Genomic DNA, 26,549 nt, shown 5'->3' with positions numbered 1-26,549 from the left:
CTTTCTGAAGGAAAGGAGCGGAAACTTTTCTTAGATACACCGCTCCAGCAATTCTCAGATCTATCCCCACATCATCAAATTCTACCTCATTACTAAAGCATTCCCATCAGTACAAAAATATGTTACAAAATGTACTTTCTTCTTTATAAACAAAAATATACCCCAAAGGTTTTAATTTTATTTCTTGCCAACTTCCACTCTGTATCTCTTCCCCTTGCAGCAAATATTCTAGAAAGCATTCTCTATATTCTCTTTTTCAATTTCCTCTTACTTTCTCTCAACCCACCACTCCATCAAAACTGCTCTCAACACAATCATCGGTGGCCTTGATGCAGCTACAATGAATGCTCAGTTCTTTATCATGCTTTATTTGACCCAATGATAGAAATGGACACAGTTGGCCACTTTTTCCTCATTGATACACAGTCTTCCAGTAGATTTCCAGAGCACATCATTTTCTTGGTTGTATTCCTACTTCACTGATTACTGTCCCTTGGTTTATTTAAAGGTTTGACTCGACTTCTTCATATTGTAGTGCCCAGTGCTTGGTCTTAATATCACTTTTCTTCTCAGTGTATACTCATTCCACAATTCATCCAGTTTCACAGCTCTACAGGTCATCCTCATGCTCATGTCTCTCAAAATTATACTTCTGCCTCAATGTAGCATCCTCTTCAATTCATATATCCAAGCCACTGCTTAACATCTTCACAGAGATAATCTCAGACTCAAGATAACCTCAACTAAACTGATGATCTTTCCATTTTTCCCCCACAGAACTCAAGTCTTAAATTTGTTTAGCTTAAAATATTAGAGCTCTTCTTGGTCTTCCTTCTCTTAGGCTAGCCTCAACCAGGCAAAGGATGGTCCAAAAGATGTAGAGAACAATCTTCAGAGTAGGTGTAGACCCTGAACACTCTTAACTAACTTATCTGCTACCCCGTGGGACATGCACCATCATCAGTCATCATTTGTTGGATTATGGCAATCACCTCATCTCTGCTGCTTTTCTTGCCCCACAATCTATTCCTCACAGAGAACCAAATGAACCTTTTAAGGGATAAGTCAGACCCTGTCACTTCTCCACTCCGAACTCTCTGATGCCTCCCTTTTAATTCAGAGTAGAGCCCAAATCCTTCCCAAGGTGTGTGAAGTCCTACAATCTAGCCCCCACCCCCTACCAAAGCTCTCTGATCTTCTCTCCCACGCATCAATCACTCCTTCCTCTCTTTGACCACAGGGACACAGCATTCTGGCCATTCCTCAAACACTGGTTATTCTCCCTTTCTAGCTGGGTTGCACTGCCTTGTTGCTCTGCCTGAAACAATGTCCCCTAGATATCCTCACTTTTGAGTTTTTGGTCATTTTTTGCATGAGGGCTCCCTAAGCATCTAAGATAATACAATGGCCCTTTTCTCCCTTGGCTTTCCTGATCCTTCTTAGCCAAATTTCCTTCTTCTTGTTATTATTCCATAGCACATATCTAACATACTGCATAACAAATGTATTTATTGGGCACATTTTTAATTCATCCGTGTCTTCTGCTAGAATATTACTTCAAAGAGCAGAAATCTTTGCCCATTTTATTCACTGATGTATCCCAAGATCTGAAAAGTGCCAATGTCATTATAGTGCTCAGCAACTATTTTGAATTCCTATATCACACATTATTGACACAAAACTTAACATGTTGAACTGAAGTAAAGAGCAAAATGCCACTCTTCATCTGTTTCACTTCTGACAATGGTAGGTACCCATGAAGGACTAGAAGGGGGCTCTATTTCTTATCACCAAAACATTACCTATATTATGGTGTGAATATTTTTATAGAAAAAAACTTAGATGGGATTGGGAGGGAGACAAACCATAAGTGACTCTTAATCTCACAAGACAAACTGAGGGTTGCTGGGGGAAGGGGGGTTGGGAGATGGGGGTGGGATTATGGACATTAGGGAAGGTATGTGCTATGGTGAGTGCTGTGAAGTGTGTAAACCTGGCGACTCACAGACCTGTACCCCTGGGGATAAAAATATATTATATGTTTATTTAAAAAAAATTAAAAAAAAACTTTCAATTTACATGTCCAGAACACAATCTCTTTCCAAATTAATAAGAATTTGTCTTCTGAAAAGAATAAATACTCAAATTTTATGACAATACACTGTTGTGTCACTTCATCCTCACTGTTTTATAAAATTCGATTTTTCAACCTTGTCATGCACCATTCAAAACTTTTCCTCAGCCGAAGCAAACTGTTGTGTCATACCATTCTGTGTACCGCTGTACCTCGGAATCTTCCATTCAGTCCCCTTCCATGACATGTGAAGGCATGTGACAGAATTAAGGTGTCAGAATTTTGCCTTTTGATTACCTATGTTTGAAACAAACAAACGAACAAACACATAATCATAGTAGAAAGCCCTCTCCAAACCCATTTTTTTCATATTGCAAGGGAAAAATCTCCAGGAGACTTATTACATCTAGAAGACTAATTCATATGGAAATGCTTTTTATTATTTCAAGGAAAGGATTTGCATCTCCCCAGATTGTAAATCCTTGGAAGTTGTATCCACACTTAAGATAGATCCTCTCTCCCTACCTACCCAGCGTTGTTCACTGCAGTGGTGTGTGCCCAGTGGGCAAAGGGAAACGTGTTGATGATGGGAACATCATAAAGTAAATTATATTGCCTTCAAGGCATTATCTACAGTAACTGCACATTCTATTCTTATTAGTGCATTATATCTTGATAAAGGATTTGTCTCAATAAGCCTGTAGCACTAACTTACTTGAATTGATTATATATATCACAGTTTAAATAGCTTTCATCTGACCCATTTTAAATTCATTGCTTTATAATTTCTTGATGAGACAGGATAAGTAGAAGTAGGCAAGAGAATTCTGTTCTATTACATTCTGATTTTTTACATGTTGAAGAGTATTTTCCATGTGCCAAAGTCAGTTAGGTCTATTTTTCACAATGAAGGAAATTATAAAGAAAAAAGAAGTTAAAATTAAGTTTATTTACTTAATTCTATAACTAATTCACACTTTTGTCCACAAAAATTATAATTACTAATCAAGAATTCAATTGAAAAAAGTTAATGATGCTTTGAAAAGCCTTTTGTAATTGCTTTTATACCTTCTTTAAGAATATCTGCTTCATTATATCTGCTGATTGTCTCCTCTTTATCCAAAGTAAATATCATAAATCTTTCTAATTTCATTTGTAAGTCCATCCTATATTTTTTACATCTTTGTTAATCTGTCCTTAGGTTGTCTTTTAAGATGTATGTGGGTTAATCCTAGCAGTTACATACTCAGCATTCCTTTCCCCTAATGGGCCCCTGAGAGGCCTCCCTAACCCCGTCTTGGTTTTCCGAAGGGACTGATAGATGAGTGAATAAACTTTAAAAATAACAAAACTTCTTGATCCTGCTTTTATTTGTTTTAGGTTCTTAGAATAATTTAGCTCTTCAGTGTATCAATCATAAAGTTTTATGTAAGCCCATGCCGTGGAAGGTTAATGGTTAACCCAGAAACAATTGCCATGCTTTGACCTTGGGGTGAATTGTGTTTTATTTCTAATTAAATAAGCACAAGTGTATTTCTAACAAATGTTATTTGCTTAGCTGTCTGTTCTCAGTTCTTATCCTATTGTTTATTTCTTGACAGGAATTATTCCCTTTTTTTTTTTTTTAACATGACTTATTCTGTAATATATACATACATTTTCTGAATTCAACTTGTTTCTCAGAAAATGTGTGAGATGAGCAAAATGCCTGTTGGGAATGTATCCCTGTCCTCTGGCTCTCTAGCAGCTCACGCCATGCCCTACGCCTCCACAGATTCAAATACTGACAAAATTGCTTGGGTACTTCTATATTTTGCTTTTTAATTTTAAGTCAGAGTATATAAAAATATATCACTTAGTTTTTTGGAAAACTAAAACTTCTCCACTCAATTTTCTCTGGATTATTTTTTTTTTTCTTTTGATTGCTTTTCTTCATACAATTACTTGGAAATCTTTCCAGAAAAATAATAATACTTCTAGAACTTTAGATAGCAATTATATTTCTAAAAATGAAATGAACAGTAGAAAAATATTTTGACTTTTGCAGTTTATTTTCCTTTTTCAATTAAAACCATAGATTAAATATGTTTTTAGGAATGGCTTATTTATAGTCATATATTGTCCTTTCTCTCTGAGAAATTTAAAGCAAGAGAGCAATCATATTTTTAACATATTCATAGAATTGATGTATTTCATTTTGTAGAATTTTCCAACTCAAGCATATTCTGTATTAATCAGCTCGTCACAAAACAGCCTTTGATTGAGATGATTGGCATTGATTTCAATCTCTTTAACACTGCTGTCAAATTAACTTTTATTTTATACTGCTTCTCACCTTAGAGTCACATTTTAAATCGATTTTATGTTTAAATGTGCATTAATATCATTCCTCTTTATTAAATGATGAGATTTCTATTGTGACACTGAGGCTCACACTCAAAAAAATAAAGTGAGTCTTCTCTGCTTGTTTGCCCAAGGACCGCCTCTGTGTCTATTACACTGGATGCTCACCTTCAATTCTTCAAGCCCTACTCGCGCCCCAGTCTTGCACCTGTCCCTGTGTTTCTCCTGTGGCTTCCATTAAAGTTTCACTACTGAAGTGAGCACTTCAAATGGCCCAGCCACGTTGTACATATGACTGTGAGGGTGTCTAGTCACCCCCAGAACTCTGTGTATTATTTGGACCTCCCTCTAACTCAATATTTTTTTCCCTTGTTATTTCATTATACATGATCTCCTTCTCATGGAGACTAGAAAAACTTTTTAACTATTCAAGGCAACTATGTAATACTTAAGGTAGAATCATTCCATCATTAAAATTTTAGTCAAGTTTAGAAAATGAACCAGCAATTGGACAAAGTTATGTTTGATTGGGGGGGCCTCACTCCTGTGTTAACCAGGACTTATCTAAGAGACTTCCTTCAGTTTCTGTAAACCCCAGGAGTTGCCATCATTTCTGAATGTTCACTTCTGAGCTCACATGAGTCTAAGAGACGGCAGATTTTTCAAAGGAGTTTCCTAGTGAGAGAGTGAAGTATCACCCGAGACAGTTCTATGTCACTAGTGAAGTGGGCATTTTCAAATAAAGACTGTCTGTGCTTTAAGTCTATTGAAAGAGCCAAAGGAATACCATTGTAAGTGCTTATTGATAATAACTCATTTTTGGGTCTCCTTGAAAATTATCACTCCTTAAATTCAAAGAAGAACTTGGTGCTTTCCCCCTGTAAGGACCTACTTACCTAATTGAGATTAATGTTTATTTCTGAACTATTTCTTAGAATTTATATTGTCTTCTACTGTAATCAGTTTTAATACCAGTGATTTTTTTCTTATATTAAATCTTTCTAGAGTACCTAAATTAGATGCCCCAAAGAACAGAGACAAGAATGTATTATGCTGTCACAGTACCTGCTATTGGCATGCATAATGACAATTACTAGCAACTGTTATCTTTTATATTAACTAAAAACATCCTCAATTTTTTTTTTCAAAAAAATTTTTTTTATTTATTTAACAGACAGAGATCACAAGTAGGCAGAGAGGCAGAGAGAGAAGAGGAAGCAGGCTCCCTGCCGAGCAGAGAGCCCGACGCGGGGCTCGATCCCAGGACCCCGGGACCATGACCCGAGCCGAAGGCAGAGGCCCTAACCCACTGAGCCACCCAGGCGCCCCAAAACATCCTCAATTTTTAATATCCATTTTATTGTGCCTATCATCCAAATGTTATGTATTTGTAATAAATTAATAGACTTAAAGAAGACCTCTCTATCTTTCCAGAGATAAGAAAACAGAGACTCAATTCTCTGAAAAACAGTCTGAGGGGTTTGAAGTGGCGGGGAGGGGTGGGAGGTTGGGGTACCAGGTGGTGGATATTATAGAGGGCACGGCTTGCATGGAGCACTGGGTGTGGTGAAAAAATAATGAATACTGTTTTTCTGAAAATAAATAAATTGGGAAAAAAAAACTGAAATATACATAGCTAACTTAGAAAGTAAACATTTTCTTCTATGAGGAGGTATTGTCACTTCTTGTTACCAAGGAGTAGCATGTCATGAAAAGACTCCTATATGAATGTGATTATGTTTTGTCATACATATTTATAAAACATTTATTATATGCCTGGTACTGTCCTATTCTAGAAAACAAAACTTTCTAAAAAATTGGTTATGAAGTGGCAACTGATATCAACAAATAATCACATATCTTAAAAGAATCACATACTCTTTTAAACAAATGTATGGTTAAATACAAAAGGAAGGAAGGGAAGGAAGGAGGGAAGGAAAGAGAAGGGAAGAAAATCTGGAATGTCCAAAGTGGATACAGAGCAGGAATTCAAAAGGAAACAAACTTTAATTGATTTTCTGAAAGAGTCCCACAGATAAAGTTGAAGAAACATACATTAAAAAAATAAACTAACTAAAATCATAGAATCCTCATGAAAAATAGGCCTTAGTGATTGAGACAACATAAAAAGCAAGTTTGTTAACAATATTAAACTTACATGACTATATCGCTAAATAATCCCAAATTTGGTTTGTCATTTTCAAATTGTAAAATATGAGAAAATATGGAAGTTCTAGAGATAAAAGTTATTAATTGAAATTAGAAGTCCCCTGAGTGTATCAATAGATTAGACACAGTTAAAGAGAGAAACAGTAAGCTGAAAGACAAATCTCAGTGAAATTATTGAATTTGCAACACAGGGAAACAAACAGATAAAAAAGAGGAATGTTGAAGAAATGGAAGAGAGAACCGGAAGTTACACGTTCACTTAATTGAGATTGCAGGAATAACTTAAAGGGGGGGGGGCAATATTAAAAGAAATATTAGATGAAATATTCCTGAAGTGATTAAGGCAACAAGTTCCATTTTTTAAGGAAACATAAACATGAAAAGCTCAAGATGTAAAGTGTTAAAATGTGATATTTAAAACTCAGGAGGGAGATGTCGATTCAAAGCGTTTGAAGGCTGTATTTTTCGCATGAAAGTAAATATTATTTATACTTTAGATTAAACGTGCATGCAAAAATTCCTTGAAAAACTCACTAAAGGAAAAATCAATTGTGATTTTTCTAAATTTGTTAAAGGAAAAAATAATTTTTAAGATACCCGAACAGAGTAATATAAAGGAATAAAAATTTAAAAGATGCAAAATAGTGGAACAAGCTGAATATGCAAAAGAGAACAGTGTAGGTAATTTTGAATATATTATGATCGCAATAAATATAAATGATTGATATATGTCAATATATAACAATAACATCAATTTATGCAGTTTACAAGAGCCTTATAAGCCTATGGACAAAAAAAGTTGGGAGCAAAAAAATGGCAAAATATATACAGCTACTAAACACAGACCCAAAAGGGGGGGTCGAGAGGGTGAAACTATACACATGGAGGGAAAAAGCTATTAATTTTAAAAGCACTGCTAGAAACTAACAATTGAATTAATGATTCAATTCATTAGGAAGAACTTTACACATCCCAACACTGTGATTTCATAACGAGAAATATATATTTTATCTCTATCCTTCTTTTCAGGAACTGATGTCCTAAAACCTTTGGAATTTCCCAAGTAATGAACACATAAAGTATCTTTTGTTAGGTTAATGAGGTGACTTTTGGAAAACACCTAAGAATTAAGACTGGTTGCCTAAGAAGCTCAACCATGTGATTACAGGATTAGACATTTCTGGGGAGGGGACAAGAGCTGGTTGTTGGACCAATCACCAATGGCCAATGCTTTAATCAATTCTTCCATAAAGCTTCAATAAAAATCCATAAAAGACAAGCTTCAGAACCCCCTTTGCTCACCTCTGTATTTCTTCATCAGACCATTGATTGATACCCTTCAAAATCCTTTGTAATAAAGTGCTACTCTAGTGAACAAATAGGTTTTCTGAGTTCTGTGAGCCACTTTAACAAATTAATTGAGCTCAAGGAGGAGGTCATGGCAGTCTCTAACCTTTAGCCAGTAGATCAAAAGAACAGGAGATAAACCTGAACTTGCCATTGGCATCTAGGGTGGAGAACAGTCTTGCAGTCTCTCAATAATTGATAAATCAACCAGAAAAAAAAAAATCACAGTTTATAAAGAAGTCAGGACAACATAGCTAATTAGCTTCACACATGTTCATACAAAAACCATTTCACCACCAATTGGAAAATACTCATTTCTTTCAATGCATGTAAATACATTTCAGCACAGATAACATATATAAATTTTGATCAAAGTAGGACACATATCAAAGCTTAACACATTTCAAAGAATTAGAATCAGGTAGGCAAATTTAATAAAATGTACAATGGGGTTAAATTTTGATAACTGTTTAATAACTGAAAAACTTAGGGAACAAAAAAATATTTTAATGTATTTTTTAAAATAACTAAAACCTTAGAGGAAGTACTTTAGACTTAAGCATCTTCAGCAGAAAATAAATTCCTGAAACTAATGAGATAGGACATCTAAATTAAGAAATTAAAGAAGAGAATCAATCTTAAAACACAGAAAGTAAAATAAGAGCAACAGAAATTTGTAAAACAGAAAAAATGAGGATCAACAAAACTAAAGTCAGTTTTTGCAAAATATTAACAAATTGAGAAAATTTTGTCACTACTAATTTAAAAAATGAGTGACACAAATGAACATCAACAACCCAAGATTCACCAAACGTTAATGAGATGCAGAGAAAGTATTTGGAAAAAATTCAAAGAATATGAGTAATTTTTTCTTGCAGGAAATAAGCAATAAGCAAATTCCTTAATCTGAAAATGGGGCTCTAACATGGTCTTCTGCAAGCATGGTACTTACAGAGAAAAGGTAAGTAGTTAACTTTAAAGTAAAGAAGGGGAAACTTCACAGAATGTTTACTGTAGCAAATTACATTCAACATTGCAGTAGAAATTTTTTGTAAAGTAAATATATAAAATAAAAAACAAAAAACATGAGTGTAAAGATCAGAGAAGAAGAAGTGCTTCTGGGAAGTTCAGAGATGATATGACTATGTAGACAGAAGCCAAGCCGCAAACGATCTTTAGACAAAAAAATAGATTTTACTAGTTTGAGTTGTGATATCAATATAGAAGTTGATTGTATTTCTATTCAATAGTATTGAACTGGGAGAAAATGTTAATTAAGTTCACCAACAAATAAAAGATAATATATAAGGTACAAAAGGACAAATCTGAGTAAAGGTAGACATGATTTTACAGAGATCATTATAAGCCTTTAATAAAAGAAATTGCAATTATGGACAGAAAAAAAAAAAGTGTAAAGATGTCAACTTACCACAAACACACTATAGAGTTAATAAAATCCCAATTTAGTAGAGTAGTTTATCCCTCCCACTGGAAAAGTTTATAAGATTATCCTAAAATGTATTTAGAAAAACAAAAGACTAAGTCATGAAAACTCTGAAAAATAACTAATCAGATGATCTTCTTCAATCAAATATCCAGACCTAAATATTCAAATAGGAATTAAGATATTAGAGTAATTAAGATTATACATATATATGGATACAGATAGTAAAATAGAACAATAGAATAGAAGAGAGAGCCCAAAAATACGCACAAAGCCATGAGATCAAGCCCCACACCTGGCACTTTGCTCAGCGGGGTAGGGGATGGGGTTTGCTTGAGAATTCTCTCCCTCTCCCTCTGCTTCTCCTTAAACTCTCTTTCTCTCTAAAATAAATAAATAAATATTTTTAAATGTGTTCTTTTTAATTAGTTTATTTATTCATCAGAGACAGAGGGAGACAGAGCACACAAGTAGGCAGAGCAATAGGCAGAGGAAGAAGCAACAGGCAGGTTCTCCGCTGAGCAAGGAGCCCCACTCAAGTTCGATCCCAGGACCCTGGGATTATGACCTGAGCTGAAGGCAGACACTTAACCAACTGAGCATCCAGGCGTTCCAATAAATAAATAAATCTTAAAAAAATAAACAAATCTTAAAAAAAATGAAAATACAAACTGTAAGGAAAATATAAGTAAGATTTTTTAAAAAGATTTATTTATTTAAGAGAAAGAAAGCACAAGCAGAGTGAAAAGGTAGAAGGAGAGGGAGAAGCAGGCTCCCTGCTGATCAAGGAGCCTGATGAGGGGCTCCATCCCAGGACCCTGGAATCATGACCTGAGCCAAAGGCAGACGCTTGACCAACTGAGCCACCTGGGTGCCCCAGTAGAATATAAATAAAAGTAACTAGAAATTTAAGGCTTTTGTTTATCACATGTCATGATAGATAAGATGAAAACACACATACACAAAGTGAGGGAAAAATGTAATATAGCCAGTGAAATATCAGTGTACAGAATCCCAGATATATGTTAGATTAAAAAAAATGTAAGAGAATGACAAATGACTCATTGGAATAAAATAAAAACATGAATAGGCATTTCAGACATAAAAAAAAAAACAAAACATAGATGGCAGATAAAAATATGAAATGTTGACTTCTGTCATTAGTAATCAGGAAAATGTATATAAGGCATATTAAATACATAATAATATATGATTTTTAAGAACACTGTATTTCTAAAAATAACGTCAGGCAACATCATTTGTTTTTGAGAACACAAGAAAATTAGAATAATTTTAAAATTCTGTAAATATAAATAATTTAAATCATTAGAAGGTTTTGTTATCATCTAACATTGTTGAATATCTCCATTGTCTATGAACCAACAATTTCACTCATAAGAATGTGCTGGACAGAAACATGATATCCTCCCATGGGATATGTATGAAAGAACGAAAGAGGATGGAAAGAAGAAGGAAGGAAGGAAGGAAGGAAGGAAGGAAGGAAAGAAGGAAGGAAGGAAGGAAGGAAGAAGGAAGGGAGAGAGAAACGGAGGAAGGAAGGAAAGAAAATGTTAGGGAATGACAACTCCATTGGCAAGAGGATAGATAATTTAATTTATGAAGCAGAACATTATAAAGCAATGAAAATAAACTGCAACAAAATTACACAAAATAATCTTAAAAATAAAATTTCCAATGAAGGGAGGTTGCAGAGAAATACATATAACAGAATGACTTTGGTCATATAAATATTATAAATATGTATATATAAACAATCAGGTATAGGATCTTTACCCTTATGATAACAAAGTCAAATAAAGCAAAGACATTCCAGCATAAAGTCCAACATGGTGATGAATAGTTATGTAGGAGGCCCAGCATTCCCCGTGACAAGTTAGGTGGTGAGTCCCCAGTAGTCATTTCTAATTATCCCTCAAATTGGGCAAACATAATTAATATGCTTTTGTTTGTTACATGTCCTGTATCCAAAAAGCAAAGGTTGGGAGTGGGGAGAGAAAAGAGCATTCCAATCAGAAAGAACGACTGATTTGAAGCTCCATCAGTAATGACTTCATAGTACCTGACAAGATGAATGATGAATGAACATCATGGCAGAGTCTGAAAAGGAGGAGAAAATGACCCTAGATAAGGTTGGAACCTGGGGGGTTGGGAGAGGCCTGAAGTGTGACATTTGATGACCATGCTGCACATTTTCATCTAGATCCAAGAGTAACTGTGACATGGGGTTTTCCTCTTGAATACACAGAAAGCAAACAAGGTGGGAGTTCATGAAGTGTGCAGAGTAGATGAGGCATGGTCCAAACGATGGACATGGAGGCCAGTAACATATCTGAGAGGTATTTAGAAGCAGGAAAATCAAAACCCTGCACTAAAAAGGCTGGAAGCAACAACATTCTCTTTGTGATGAGAACACTGCGGCTTCACTTCTATCTACCACTCCCCATAAAAGGAATCAGGAGCTCCAAGGGAAATGTCTGATTAAAAGTCTGGGGAAGAGCCAACACTAGTCTGTGATAGCTCCTCATGCCAGAAATCAGAGAAAAGGCTCAAAATTTAAAGAGGCAAATCAAAAGAAAGAAACCTGCTGATCTGGGTGAAACAGAGTAGCCTGCAGCACGCCAAAGGTCCTAATGGGAATGAGAAGAAATACAAATAAAACACACAAAAGTCACCTTTTAAGAGCATCAGCGGGCTGTTGAAGTAGAGAGGACAAGAAGAACTGGAAATGCAGATGCGTGATACTCTCAAAGAATCCTCGGAGGGAACTGCCCTTTACCACCATCAGCCAACTGGTCAAATGGAGCATCACACACAGCGGAAATCTACTAGAGCAGTCCCTGACGGAATGCAGTGAAGTCATGCATAAAATCACCCCTGAATCCCCAATACTTTCATGAAATATAGTCACGCCTCCAGACTTCTTTCCGGTTTGTAGGAAAGTCAGGCATGAACCGTGGAATTAAACATCAAGAGAATCAAACAAAGAGTGAGAAAGAGTCTATAAGAAAAATAACCTTTCATAAACCTTTAAAAAGTCAGTGTCCTAAGCAAGGTGTGGGCCCCTTCAAGGCTAAAAGAGAAGAAAGAGTCCAAAACTCGAAAAGATTAAAACTAGATTAAATCTTGATTTGAATTTGAAAGAGAACAAATATTCTCACAGCAATTGAGTAAATTCAAATGAGAACTCAATACTAAATGACATTAAACTTTTTTTTTTAATTTTGATAAATGTACTGCTATTGGTGGATATTCTAAATATTCAAAAATCTAAGTATCCATAGCATGATACAGTATAAGGGATAAAATGGGGAGGGATGAAAATCTTCTTTTTCAAGAAAACTACTATTTAATTAATGTAGAACAGATGGAGAAAACCCTGCTTTTTGCAACTCTGCATGTAATAATTTCTTCAGGAAATTATTGTTAAAGGGAGGTCATTGCCCTCGTTCTTCAATAGATGAATGCCAGTGCCTTTGGACAGGATGTGGGGTGACCTCTGCTTTGGACAGGATGTGGGGTGACCTCTGTGTACATATATATCACCATGTGTGTGGGGGAGTGTGCAGGGGTGAGACAGAGAGGGAAGACAAATATGGCTGATTACGGCAATTTTCTTTAATTTGTATGGTAGTATTATTTTTGACATTTCTTTAAGTTTAAAATTTCTGTGTTTGGAAAATTGAGACGAGGGAGCCTAGGCTACTTGTCAAAATTTAAAAATACAACAAACAAGCAAAAACACAAGTGTCAGCCATAGTGTGAAGATGCTATAAAACCAGGCGGACCACAAGTTCTCGATAACGCCGTGTGTGAACGTCCAGCAGAGATCTCTGGTCCAAGAAGAAAATGCGCAGATTAGATAGATGGACAGTTGGCGAGCTAGACGGTAGGTGATAGACGGATACATAGAAGATATGATAGAACGATAAAGAGATGATAGACAGGTAATCGATGATAGAAGATAAATAGATAAGTGGATACTTTTAAATATGTAAACTCACAACACATTGAAAGAATTAAAAAAGGAAACTTTTTTATTTACTTCAGCATTTTGTATTTCCTTTGTATTTTAACAATCATCCTAAAACTTTTATTCTGTGAACCTCGTATATTAATCAAATATCAAGATTTAACCATATTTTAATGACATTGACATATCTCATTCTAGCTCAACCTATGAAAAAAGTATTTACAGCGCATATCTTTCAGCAATAAATATTAATTTCAATCCTAAACTCTGAATTTATAGGCTGGGAGTGGCAGGGTGATGATTTTTCCTAGACTTGCGGGGTTAATAAATGACTTGATAGTTTTTCCCTGAGAAGTGCGTGAGTTTAGATAGCTCATTTTTACAATTTCAAGGGAGTGTAGAAATCACTGAATATCTTGGGGAGCATTAATAAAATGTGGTGACAACAGCTTTTAATACTGGAATCACTCTCACAGCGGGCCTGCCTTGTGCACAGTGAGTAATGAGGGCACGCCAAGGCTGAGCACAGCTGAAGGGAGGGCAGAGTCCCTGTCATTTCTGCGCATGTCTAGAAAACTCTGAACGGGCGCGCAGGTGCAGTTTTCAAAATGCAGCAGGTAAGTATGGCAAATGTGAAGTGCTGTTTTAAGCAAAGCTGAAATCAATTCTGATTTTTTTTGTTTGTTTGTTTTCCTTATGAATCAAGACACGTGGATGCCAAGCCTCGCCCAGCAAGATTGTGCTGAAGCAAAAACAGCTTTGCATTTTTCCACATTCCTGAATCTAGTGGTCCTCTTTCCTTCCCATTTCATGTTCCATGTAAAAGAAAGTTTTTAAATGCTTCGACTTCCTTGGACACTTAAAATTTATATTTCATTTAATTTATATTTATTTATTTATCTTACCTTATTTAATTAATACTATTATATTTATATATTTATATTAAATTATGTTACATTTAATATTAGTGCCATCACACTATTCACGCTAAGTACATAAATCTCAGAAATTTTCATTAATAAAATCTATCTTGAATGAATTAGAAGTGAATTTAGTAATTTCTGTAACATTTTGTCAAATAATTCAAGAGGATATTCAGGAAATACTTAATTTCATAGCAACTTTATTAAACGAGGTTAGCTATCTAATTACTGCAATTCACAGAAATAACGTCCTCGTTTTAAACTATATTTAATAGTAAGTTCACCTGGTGCCCCAAAAGCAAACATAATGTAGTATCAACAGTTCTGTGTCCCTTTTCAGGAACATGATGTCCTGGCTACAGTCCAGACATTAGATTTCTCTCTTTCTTTTCTTCCTTTCTTTTTGTTTCTTTGCTTCTTTGTTTCTTTCTTCATTCCTTCCTTCCTTCCTTTTTTCTTTTCTTTCTTTTTTTTTCTTCCTTTCCTTTTTCTTTTTCTTTTCTTTTCTTTTCTTTTTTTTCTTTCTTTCTTTTTTTCCCCAGGCATTAGATTCCTGTGTGACTTGCCCATAGTTGTAAACTGGTTTGTTGTTGTTTCCTTATTTCTCTGTGTGTGTGTGTGTGTGTGTGTGTATGAAGTTTCTCTCTGACCCCTTAGAAATGTGGATCAACCAGAACTAAGTTTCTAGTAATTTCCTAGAATTCTTGCATCTCTCTGATTCCACATTAGACTGGGCTCTTTTACCTGCACAAAATCCTAAATTTGTAACTTGATCTTCACGACATTTTTTAGGAAATCCAAACACACGTGGCATTTCTTAGAGGAACAGGTTTCCTGACAGGCAGCAAGAGGGCTTGCCAAATAAGAGCACGAGGTTTCTTTCCTTCCCACCCTGCTCTCTCATTCGGGCTCTGTGTCCTCCCACACCGGCTCTCCTGGTACCTGTTTCTCATACCACTGAGAGGCCCCTGAGCAATAGACTCCAGGTTCCGACCCCTTCTCGCAAGAGCAGCCCTGCTGACAGGCCGCTCCCCTTCTTGACTCTGCTGGGATTCTTGCGAGGAATTTCCCCCATATTCTTACTTCAAAATAATTTTTTTTAATCACTTCATGTGGATTTACCTTAAGAATGAACACTAAAACGGCTTTATAAAATGATCATATTACTTTTTTGCTGTTGTTTTCTGATTCCATGTACTTTTTGATGAAGAGTTATTCAGAGTCATCCTTCCATTTGGTCTGTAACACAGCCTGGAGAACCGAGCCCAGTAGAGTATGCTGGTTGGCATTCCTTTTCAGATGCTAACCCCATGAATTTATGGACAGTCCTGTCTGTGGCTTAGGTTTTTCTTCTACAAAAATGTGGCTGATAGAATAATTTTTCCTAGGGCAGCTCTAAGATTTAAGTTAGTTACAGTATCAAAAGCCCTTCATGAGAAACCTGGAGCCTATCAAGCATTATGGAAATGGTAACTCAAGTTGTGTCATTAACTAGTCCTCAGATACCTTAAACTTGGTGGTTGATGACATTAATGAATATGGTGTGTTTCTGAAGTGCTGACCCATCCCTCAGCCCCTCAGAGTTGTGCATTGGTAAGGTTTTTGGTTTTGTTTCTCTTTCCAGGAAAATTAAGAAATAAATGCCTTCCATTTTTTTCCTTTTTTTTTTTTTTTTTTTTTCCTGTATTCCCCTGTATCTAAGACCATGTTATACATAGAAATCATGGAAGATAGTGAGTGAATGAGACTAGGTCTATTCCTGCCATTCCCATAATTTTATTTCTTCCAATATCTCATTTATATCTGAAGTCTAGATATTGTTTATAAAATCTAGGTTCCTATATACCACTATTTACACGGTTCGAACTAACTATCTTAAAGACAACTTGAATTCAACATTGGCTACATTCAAGTCTTCCCCATTTCAGTAGACTCTAACGTTACCAATTTACCTCCTTAAAGGAAAGAGGAAATCCTCTAGAACATGACCCTTTTCCTTTACCTCACATCAAGCCCAGCACCAAGTTTCATTGTTGTTTCTGCTAATAATTCTCTTATGAAAATTTTCATGAAACCTTCCAGCGAGAGGGGTTACAGGATAGTAATGATCTGGAATTTTAATTGTTAAACCATCTATGTTTATATTAATGTTTAATATTGCAAAAAATTATGTGGCTTTAAAATTTATTTTGCAAAAATATATTGCTATATGTTCCCCATATACCATTAAATATTATTTTTAAAACACTTCCCTTACAGTTGTACATGTAATTTATGTTTATTGTAAAATTTTGATTAGTACCATAAAGTAAACTTTAAAGAATAAGTTTATAATTACCCATTGGTCCAAAGGTAATCGTTCTTAAAATCTTGAGATATAGTATCCAATTTTACAAATGCACATATATTGACATATATGTAACTTTCTATATAAACCTACCTATATGCAAAATCGTGACACTGGAGGTGACCCCACCAGAATTGTGACCCTCACAGATGTTTGACCCTCTGTAAGAAAATAAAAAGTCCAGTGAGGCTGCTTTATAAAGTCAAGAGACACTCATATCATCTCTCTATGTAGTATTTCCCAGGGTTTAACAGTATTAATTTTTCCCCAGAGTCTTACAGTATTAATTTTTAGTAAATAGTTCCTTATCTTTTATATAAATTCCTAAAATTAGAGGTTTGGTTTATTACCTTTGTTTTTGTTCTTTCATAAAAGTGCAAAACAGATGCTTGCCACTTCTCCTACAGCAATCATTCGCTGCTTTAAAAATCATTATCAGGTCCCTCTCTGCAGTCTGGTGTTCACAGAACCTTTCCTTACAGCCCTGTGTGCCTGTGTCTTTACTCAATAGGGTTTTCCAGTGAATTCACTGTCTCAGTAGTATATGGAATTCTATATGGAACACAGTTCTCTGTTAAGAATATTTGATTCCTTATTTGCAGATGGAAGGAATGTCAAACCCAAGAGGAAGTTGAGATTTGCACCTTGCCTTCAAGAGGAGTTTCATTCAAACCACTCTGCTTCAGGACAAAGGATGGGTACTCACAGGCATTTTCAATGGATAAAGATAGAGACAAAGATGTGTAAAAACAATACACTGTTCTGCATTTAGATTTGGGGGCGTGAATAGCAGGTCCTACGGAGTCCCAAAGTAATCCTACCCAGTGATTCATAGAGGTCCTGCCTTTACTTGTCAGCTTTCCGTTGAAAGATAAATGAATAAATGATAAATGAATAAATTGTGAAAAAAGCATCTCATCATCATTAATCATACTAAAAATAGTGACAGCCACAGGAGAAGCTGTTTTGAATAGAAGCCAGATCACAAAACTGGCACCTAACACTTATCTTCTTAAATATTTTCTTACATTGTCAAACATAACTTTTAGAAATTAAATTTATATTCATCTAATCTTCAGAAACTTTGGTGACAGAAATAATATTGAAAAAGTCTTATTTTAAAATGTGATATTTTAACAGTGAATCAATAAACTATTATGGTATTTGATCCTAAGTTTTACAAGATACATAAATATACAAATATACAACATATCTAGATATATATCCCCAAGAAGGAAAATATATGACAGTGAGAAATTTGCACTGCAATCTGATTTAAAAAAGAAGTGTTGTAGGGAATATGTTTCAAAACCAAAGTTATTCTGTATTTTTTAAGGTGCCTCATTTTAAACCTCTGTATAGATTCTTTATTTGTTAAAACAAGACAACCTGTTATTTTTCCTTATGCCTAATTAAGTTACCTCGAAGCAAGGGAATTTTTTCTCAAAGTCAAACTTATGGTGCTTTTTTTTTTTTTTCATTGTCTTTTCATGCTTCCCCATCAGACGCAACTTCCAAGCTCAAGTTCAGGAAAGTAAAGCTTCCCTATCCCTTGAGTATCCCTGTGTCTCATTGGCTACTGGTAAGTGATAATGGCGAAAGTAAATGAAGGAAGTATTAGTCATGACAATTAGACAAGTGAAAGAGGTTAAATATAAAAAAAATACTATTTGGGAGCAGAGAGACAAGCACGTTTGTCTTGCTATCCCTCTGCTGCTCACAGGGAGACCAGAAGAATCCCAGCAGGGAGAAACAGTGGTCAGCAGACCTCAGAGATGTTTCAGGTGCTGCTCCTTGATAGCTCAACCTTCACAGACCTCCTCCTTTTCTTAACAGCGTCCCCACGTGGGGACAGTTAAATGACATAAGAGCCCGGTTGTTCAAACCCAGAGATCAGATCACTAGATGATGTCCATTTCTCCTAGTTCCCACACTGGCTTCTTGTGATCTGAAAATCTGTGGCTCCAGAATGGGTATAAAGACTTCATAAAATGCCTAGGATCATGGAATATATAGAAAACAAAATAACTGCAATGAAAACTGCCAGTTAGAAAAGGTGAACAGGGGAAATCACACATTATGTTGCCATATTTGCGGAAAAGTGGTAACAAAGAGTAGATGCCATTGTAGCAATCCAATGCTTTCTATTGTGACCAGTCTGTCCGCGGTCCTGCACCTTAGAGATAATCCCTGCCCGCTCCACACCCCCACCCTGTGCACAGAGAGTAAATGGGGGCACTTTCTTCTTCGGGAAATACACTGTGTGAGAGATTCAACCCCTGCTAGGGCAGGTTTGGAGGATTAGGAAACTTCTCTTGGAGGCTGAGCAATCACACACACTGCCTGGGCTTCTGGGGTCCCAACTGCCTCTTAAAGTGATTATCCAGCCCAGGGGTCAGTGAACTTGGGCCAAAGCTATTCCACTGGCTGTATTTCATGTAGCCTGCTATCAACATTTTTTCTTTCTTTCTTTCTTTCTTTCTTTTTTTTTTTTTTGGCGTTTAAACTGTACTTAACAATCAAAAGAAAAATTACAATTCATTACATTAAAATTATGTGACGTTTACGTTTCAGCATCCATAGAAACTTTTCTTGGACCACCGTAGCCTTCGTTCATCTGCTCAGTGTCTACAGCTTCTTTCCCGCTGAAGTGGCAGAAGTATGTTCCTTGTGACAGAGACTGAGCCCCAGAAAGATCTCAACTATTTACTTTCGAGCTCTTTACAAAAACAGCTTGCCACTCCTGATCTAGGTGCCAATGTGGGGTCTTCTGCCATTTTAGCAGCTGCTTTTGGATTTCTGTTTATCTGCAGAACCCTCCTCTTATGTACTAATACTGGAAAAGCCACAAACTGTCTCCTGAAGAATGGGGGCATCTCCCTTACCACCAGAAGACATCTTATTCTTTATAGAAGGAGAGGGGAAGGAGTCAGGATGCCACTGCCTTCCAATCTGCCCTTAGCTCCTCCCTACTCCTAAGACCTTCCCTGTCTTTCTGCTTCTAGGCTCTAATTTGAGGCAGGGGGGCTGGGAGGGAGGAGTTAATTGTTTCTTTTAACCAAAGCTTTTCATGATACAAAGGTCCGCCATCCTGGACTTCACACCAGGCTGAAAGACTTCTTTTGTCAAGGTTGTACTGGATTAATTTTCCTCTGTTTTCAGATATGTCAACATAGATTGATCATAGTTTCTCTCCTGTAAAATTCTACTAAATGTAGCAAGAAGTAGTCAACACATGTCAAAGTCATTTTACTAAATTTTCTAATGCCTCAGATTTGGTATGCAAAAATATGAGTCTCAAGTTATTGTAGGTGACAAACTGCTAGACGTTTTATTAATGTTAAACAAACAAGAGTGCAAACTTCCTAGTTGAGGACAAAGAAATAATACGCCCTATTCCCCCTCTTTTTCAGACCACCACATGTCTCAGTGTCTCTTTCTACTCTTCCTTTTATGTGCCTTAGGTTATATTGGTCTGGATTTCTTGGCCACCATGTACAGAATCTGAACTCAGGTTAAACAAAACTGTGTATTGGCCCATGGAATCAGGAAGCCGAGGAGTGCAGTTAGCATTGACTTACTCAGAGATTCAAATGATATGATCGAAATTCGGTGTCTCCTCCTTAATCTCTCAGTTCTGTGTTTTTTGTCAAAGTTGCTTTCATTTGTATATCTGAAACCTAATTGATTTTTCTCATTTGAATCACATACCTAACTTGACATCGACACCCTGCCCCAAACCAGGTGGAGATGGGGTTCTTCCCCAAAGAGAAAGCAGCCACAAAGAAATGATATTTTACAAGACAACCTGAAAATACGCCTTGGAATTCAAAATGAACATCCAAACCGATTTTTTACATCATGTGAATCAGGAAGTGGGGTGGAGAATAAAATCGTATATATGCAAGAAGGTCTGCAAAGAGATGATCACTCAGGATTGTTTTGAGTGTAAAGTTGAAAACAATCTAAATTTCCATTGGTGGGAATTGTCAAATTGATAAGTTTAATAAAAAATGGCACTTTCAAAATATGAATACTAAGCAGGTACTTAAAAATATGTATTTACATAATTAAATTAGGTGTAACTGTGTAGGGAAAAAAGATAATTGCAGTATAATATCTACAGGTTATTATTATATACTTATTTACAATAAAATTATACATTTCTAAGTTACTTATATATATTTTAAAGCAAAAATACTGGTAGGAGAAACTAAAGAAAAATAACTTCGATTTTCTCAAAGACAGCATTTTGGCATTTTTCTTCAGGCCTTTCTCTGAAGCCATTACCACAATAATGTATTTATGTATGAACTATGTAATTAAAATAAATATGCTCTTAAAATTACAAAGTATACGTTATAAATGGTTATTTTATTTCTGGAAAATATGAAAAAATCTTTTTAAAATTGTTTGGGACTAAGATTCAATGCCTGGTTATAAATTTAATATATATAAAATCAATAACTTTCACTACAAAATGTATAAACAGAAGGCTGGAAGATATATAGGATCAAGTTCAAATTTATAGTAGCCATGAAAAATATACACTACCTAGGAATGAAATGAAACAAAACCTATGGATTTGCAGAGCGAAAATTGTCAACTGTTTCTTAGGTACCAAGAAAAACGTTCAAAAATGTGAAAAAATTTCACAATATATATGCTAAAAGATACATTTCTTTACAATACAGAGAGTTCTTTCAAATCATATATGAAAAACCTCTGTGTTTGCTTTAAAAATGACATTCATCCCCCAAAATAATAAATAAGAATTTTATACACATGCAAAAAGAATACATTCAACTTCACTGAAGGGAACACTGTAGTAGCTGCCATATTTTCAATTACTCATTTCCAAACACCAGTTGTTTCATTTCCAGGAATCTCGTCTAAAGATGAACTCACACAAAAGCACAACAGTGTACAGGGGAAGTATTTTTTGACACATTGTTTGCCATAGAAGCAATCAGAAAACCTGCGAGGCATCTATCAACATAGCATTGGATAAATAAATTATGTACAGAAACATAACAGTATTTAAAATGAAATCAAACTACAGGCACACAAGGTACTGTCTCAGTGTGTGTTTGTGTGTGTGTGTGTGTGTATTGAGTGTGAGAGAGAGAATCGTTGAATGGTTGAATAAGGAATTCCAGAAAGCCTTAAAACTGCGTCATTGGTGAGCCACTGGAGTAAAATGTTGTGTTATTGTGTAACCATTTGCACTATTCATAAAATAAAAATTAATTTTAAGGGGTGCCTGGGTGGTTCAGTTGGTTGAACATCTGTCTTCAGCTCAGGTCATGATCCCAGGGTTCTGGGGTCCAGCCCCATGTTGGGTTCCTTACTCAGCAGGGAGCCTGCTTCTTCTCCCTCTGCCTGCTGCTCCCCCTGCTGTGCTCTCTCTCTCTGTCAAATAAATAAATAAAATAAAATAAAAATTAATTTTAAAATACTCACCAAGAACATTCTAGTTTACATAGCAAGATTATTATCAGCATTGAATGATAAAATTTGAAGCTTCCAATTATCCAGTATATGTAAATTAAAATGGCCAAAAATATTTTTTAAAGAAAATTCTGGCCAGGCTTACAGATTTATTCTTACATCTTAATTTTAAAAAGAAATTATTATTATTGTGACCAGTTTCATTGTCATATAGGAAAAAATCATATTAGATGCACATTAAGGGCACAGATTTGGAGTCAAACAGACCTGGATTTAATTGTAACTACATTGTCTAGATATGTGACCTCTGTCAATATAATATATAAGGGAATCGGTTTTTCATCTATACATTAAAAACATAGAGCTTAACCTCAGAAAGCTTTTGTGAAAGAATCAATGACACAATATATGTAAAATACTTGTTGTGGTATCCCACATTTATACGTATTCAAAAATGGATATTATTATTCTTCCCTGTATTTTTTATGCTTATTTGAACTCAGATAGCTAAACCCCAAGCACTTGAAAGACAGTAAACATCTCATGCTCTTTGATGCTAGTTAGCTTTCAGTAAGTCAGCAGAAATAACAATAAAATTGCTCAAAATACCTGTGCTTTATGTATTCCTTGAAATGTGCCACGGAGGTAATTCAGGGCTCTCCACTGGAAATTTGAAGGGAATGCCCTGGAAATACTACCATTGTACTTTAACCCCTGCAGTATATTTTTTATTTGCTTTACATATTGAAGTAACTTTTATTCAAAGAAATGTTCTATCAGTAAAAGTGGAAAAGTTGGGGGAAAAAAAAGCATCTTTAAAATATTCCACTTGATTGAATCAGAGAAGAAAAAGGATGGCCACATAAACATTTGTGTCTCTTGCACTTATTCCAGAAACCTACATCGAGAGATGTTCTAAAAGTAGATGTTTTTGATTTCATTAAATACTGTATAATTTATGAGGGTCCTTGAAAGAAATGCTGTGTTGTCTTATGATCGAAATAGACCTTTAATATTAAGGGATGTTCTAAAATCAGATGTTTCCAAATCAGGAATACCTATGGAGCCCATGAGTTATGGATGCAGTGACTTATGAGATGGACACCATTTCCTTCTCCAGGTTGGCTTCTAGAAGGCTGAAAGCTAACTTCATGGCCCACTCACAGCAAACGTGAAAGGTTTTTACAAATTGATTTTTGTATTAGTCTCATTTGGGGATCCATTTCATGAGTCCCTAACTTCATATTCCTCTTTTCTTTCCCACCTGCTTCTATTCTAGGACACCTTAATGCATTTTATGTATCTATCATTTCAACAAATACTTATTGATCTTCTACTAATGGCCCAAGACCTGGGATGGGCACTAGGAGTGTGGTGGATTGTAAAGTACTTGACCTTGCCAATAGGAAATGCATATTCGTGTTGGCTTCCTTTAAAAGGTAATATACTAATTAATTACCTATTAAAACCTGGTCACGGTGGAGAGGGAAGGTAGATCCATAACCAGAAGAAGTGCCCATTCCAGTGAGGAAGAACCACAGTGTGCCCTTGATGGAAAAGTTCTAACATAATCAACCTGCCACCTAGAGGCTGGCCCCTTGGCATGGAGACATATCTGACTCAGCCATCTTTTCCACTGGTGCTGGTTGTCGTCAGAGCAACTCCGGGGATAGGAATCATGGGATTATGCAAATGCGTAATATCCAAGTACTCTGCCAACTTTGTCCATAACTCATTCTGAAAGCATGACTGCACAAAGATGCTGACTTACAGCTGAGGAGCATGTCTTGTCCACCAGATAACTAGGAGAATGACCCCACCCTCTCCTGGCCGGCAAAGCTTCTGCTGAGAAATCTGCTTACAGCGTTATGGGGGCGATGGGGCTTGGTGTTCCATTGTATATGAGGAAGGTTTTGTTTTTATGTTTCTTGTTTTCTGTTTTTTTTTTCTTTTGTTGTTGTTGTTGCTTTTGAGATTTTCTCTTTGTCTTTGATTTTAGATAATTTTATTATAAAATGTCTTGGAGAAGATGTTTTTGCATTGAAATTGTTTACAGACCTATGCATTTCATGAACTTGTGTGTCCAAATCTCTTCCCAGATTTGAGGAGTTATATCTTTAAATGACTCTCGTACACTTTCTCCTTCTTTTCTCCTGCTGGGACTCCAATAATACCTAGCTTGTTTTTCTAAATGGTACCCTATAGTTCACTTGGTCTTTCTTCAGACCGCAGAGGGGTTAGTAGGACCCTTGCCCTTCTGGTGCCTTCCCAGAGGACACCTGGCTGCTCTTGTCCTATGACTCCTTGCCCCCACATGTGTGGCACTCTGCAGAGTAGACTTCTTCGACAGCATCTGGCACAGCTGAGGAAGCCTGGCACTCACATCTCACTTTCCACCCCTCGCCTCCCGCCATGGGAGACGTCACCGGCCAAGAAGGTCTCTCCTGGCCCCGAGTCCTGTCGACGATGAGGGAGGGGACCTGGGTTAATGAAGATATTGCTCTCACCCTCTTCAGTGTTTCCTGCTTCAGCAGTTTGCTGGACCTTCTCCATTGGACTTCTCAACTTTTCTCTCACCCATGGGTAATCCCCTAAGTTGGTGTTACTCCACCATGTTGCTAGCATTCCCATCTATGCGTTATTGCAAACTGCAGTGTATTACTTATGATACAAATCGAATTCTGACATGACCCTTGAACTCTCTGCTCCTTGGTGTACCAGCTATAAAAACCACACCCTTGAAAGTGGTTAACATCTGTGAATAAGAAACAGTATTTACTCCCCATGATACCACCACATTACACAAGACTGTCTCAGCAGACTAAGGTGGGGTGTTTTCCTGATGGTCTTGAAGAACTAAGGTGCCTGCCAAGTTTCGGGGGACCATAGAGTGATGACCTAAATGCAACCTCAGGGAGCTGTTCTAGCAGCCAGCAAGAACACAAGGACCTCAGTCCTATGACCACAAGGAAATGAAATCTGCTGAGAAGCAGGGAACATTGTTGAAGATTCTTCTCTGATTTGAGCCTCCAGAAAAGCACACCGCTGGCCAATACCTTTATTTAAGCCCGGGGAGGCCCTGACTTACGGAAACAGTCAAAGGATGTATTATGATGTCTTAAGCCATAATTTGTTACCAATCAATAGAAAACAAATACAAGGCCCATTTCCATATAGTAAGAAGGACGAATTCCCTTTTGCTGTTGCCGTGATAGTGTCAAGTATCCGGGAAAAGTAAACCAGAAAACCAATCAGCTGAGCTTCTAGGAATATGTGGACAGAACACACACGGCAGGAAGTGTTAACGGAGTGGGTGCAGATGCCAGGAAGAGAGCTGCAGAGAACGTTAAGTGCAGAATACGTCCTTCCAAACCATGAGACCAATCTTCTCATTCTCAGCTGCATGAGGGAATAGTTCACACCGCAGCCAAGACACACACACACACACACACACACACACACACCCATCCGCTGCCAGTAGCGGTGCTCGCCAGGGCAGTAAGTACGTAAACCAAAGCCATGTGATGGGTTCCAAATGTCACCAAGTCTCGGCATCAGCTCTGCTGCTGCCTGGAGAAAGCTGAAGAGGAATTACTGCCCCACTCTCTTAGTTACTTACTATCATGCCTTTCCTGCAAGTTAGAATAATGAAAACAAACAGTAACCAAATACAAAGAGTTCTGCACTATGGACCAAGGGTTCTCTGTATTTTCCTCTGGTCTAAACAGCCTTGATAAATGCCACTAAATCTGCCTCTTAATATCAAAGGAGAGCATTGATATAAATTACGTGAGACCCATGCATCAAAAGTACAGTCATAATAGTATTATTTATCTTCTGCAAATTCCATCTAAGAATATGTTTTTGGTTTCCTTGAGTGTATTAGGATAAAACTTCAAGTAGCTTCTTGATAACATCAATGAAGAAAGTAATGCAGGTTGATCAGGAGTAGGTCCCATTTCCCAGCAATGATATTAGGCCACATCTAAGTGGGAATTTCCTACTCATCTCAAAGAGAAATACCAACGGTGATCATTTCTATGTGGCTCCAAATAAGATAAGCATATTATCATTAAGAGTCTGAAATCAAAAGGATAAGATCTAAAGTCATGTTGGAGCAGAGTTGTGAATAATGAAATGTATAAGGATGATGAGTATTTTTAATTTGATATTTTGAAATGGGAAATCAAATCAAACTTTGCCCAATTAAAAGTAATCATTCCATTTTTTATGGTGAAGGGAAGAATGTTCAAAATATCCCTGCACAACCAGCTTCTTGCCTGACTCACAGACATAGGCAATAATTTCATGTGTTACTGATCCTGGAAATTTGAACGATTGAAGTCCTGATGTATTTTTAGAAATAAAAAATGTGCCTGGAATAAAATCTCACAGCTTCATAATATTTGTATGTCCATGGGAAAACAAATGTTCTAGACAGGACTAATAAAAGTACTAAA

Source organism: Neovison vison, chromosome 3 (genome assembly GCF_020171115.1).
Source record: "Neovison vison isolate M4711 chromosome 3, ASM_NN_V1, whole genome shotgun sequence".
Classification (NCBI taxonomy): Eukaryota; Metazoa; Chordata; class Mammalia; order Carnivora; family Mustelidae; genus Neogale; species Neogale vison.
The sequence above is the reverse complement of the archived record's forward strand: the minus strand, read 5'-3'. Positions refer to the sequence as shown.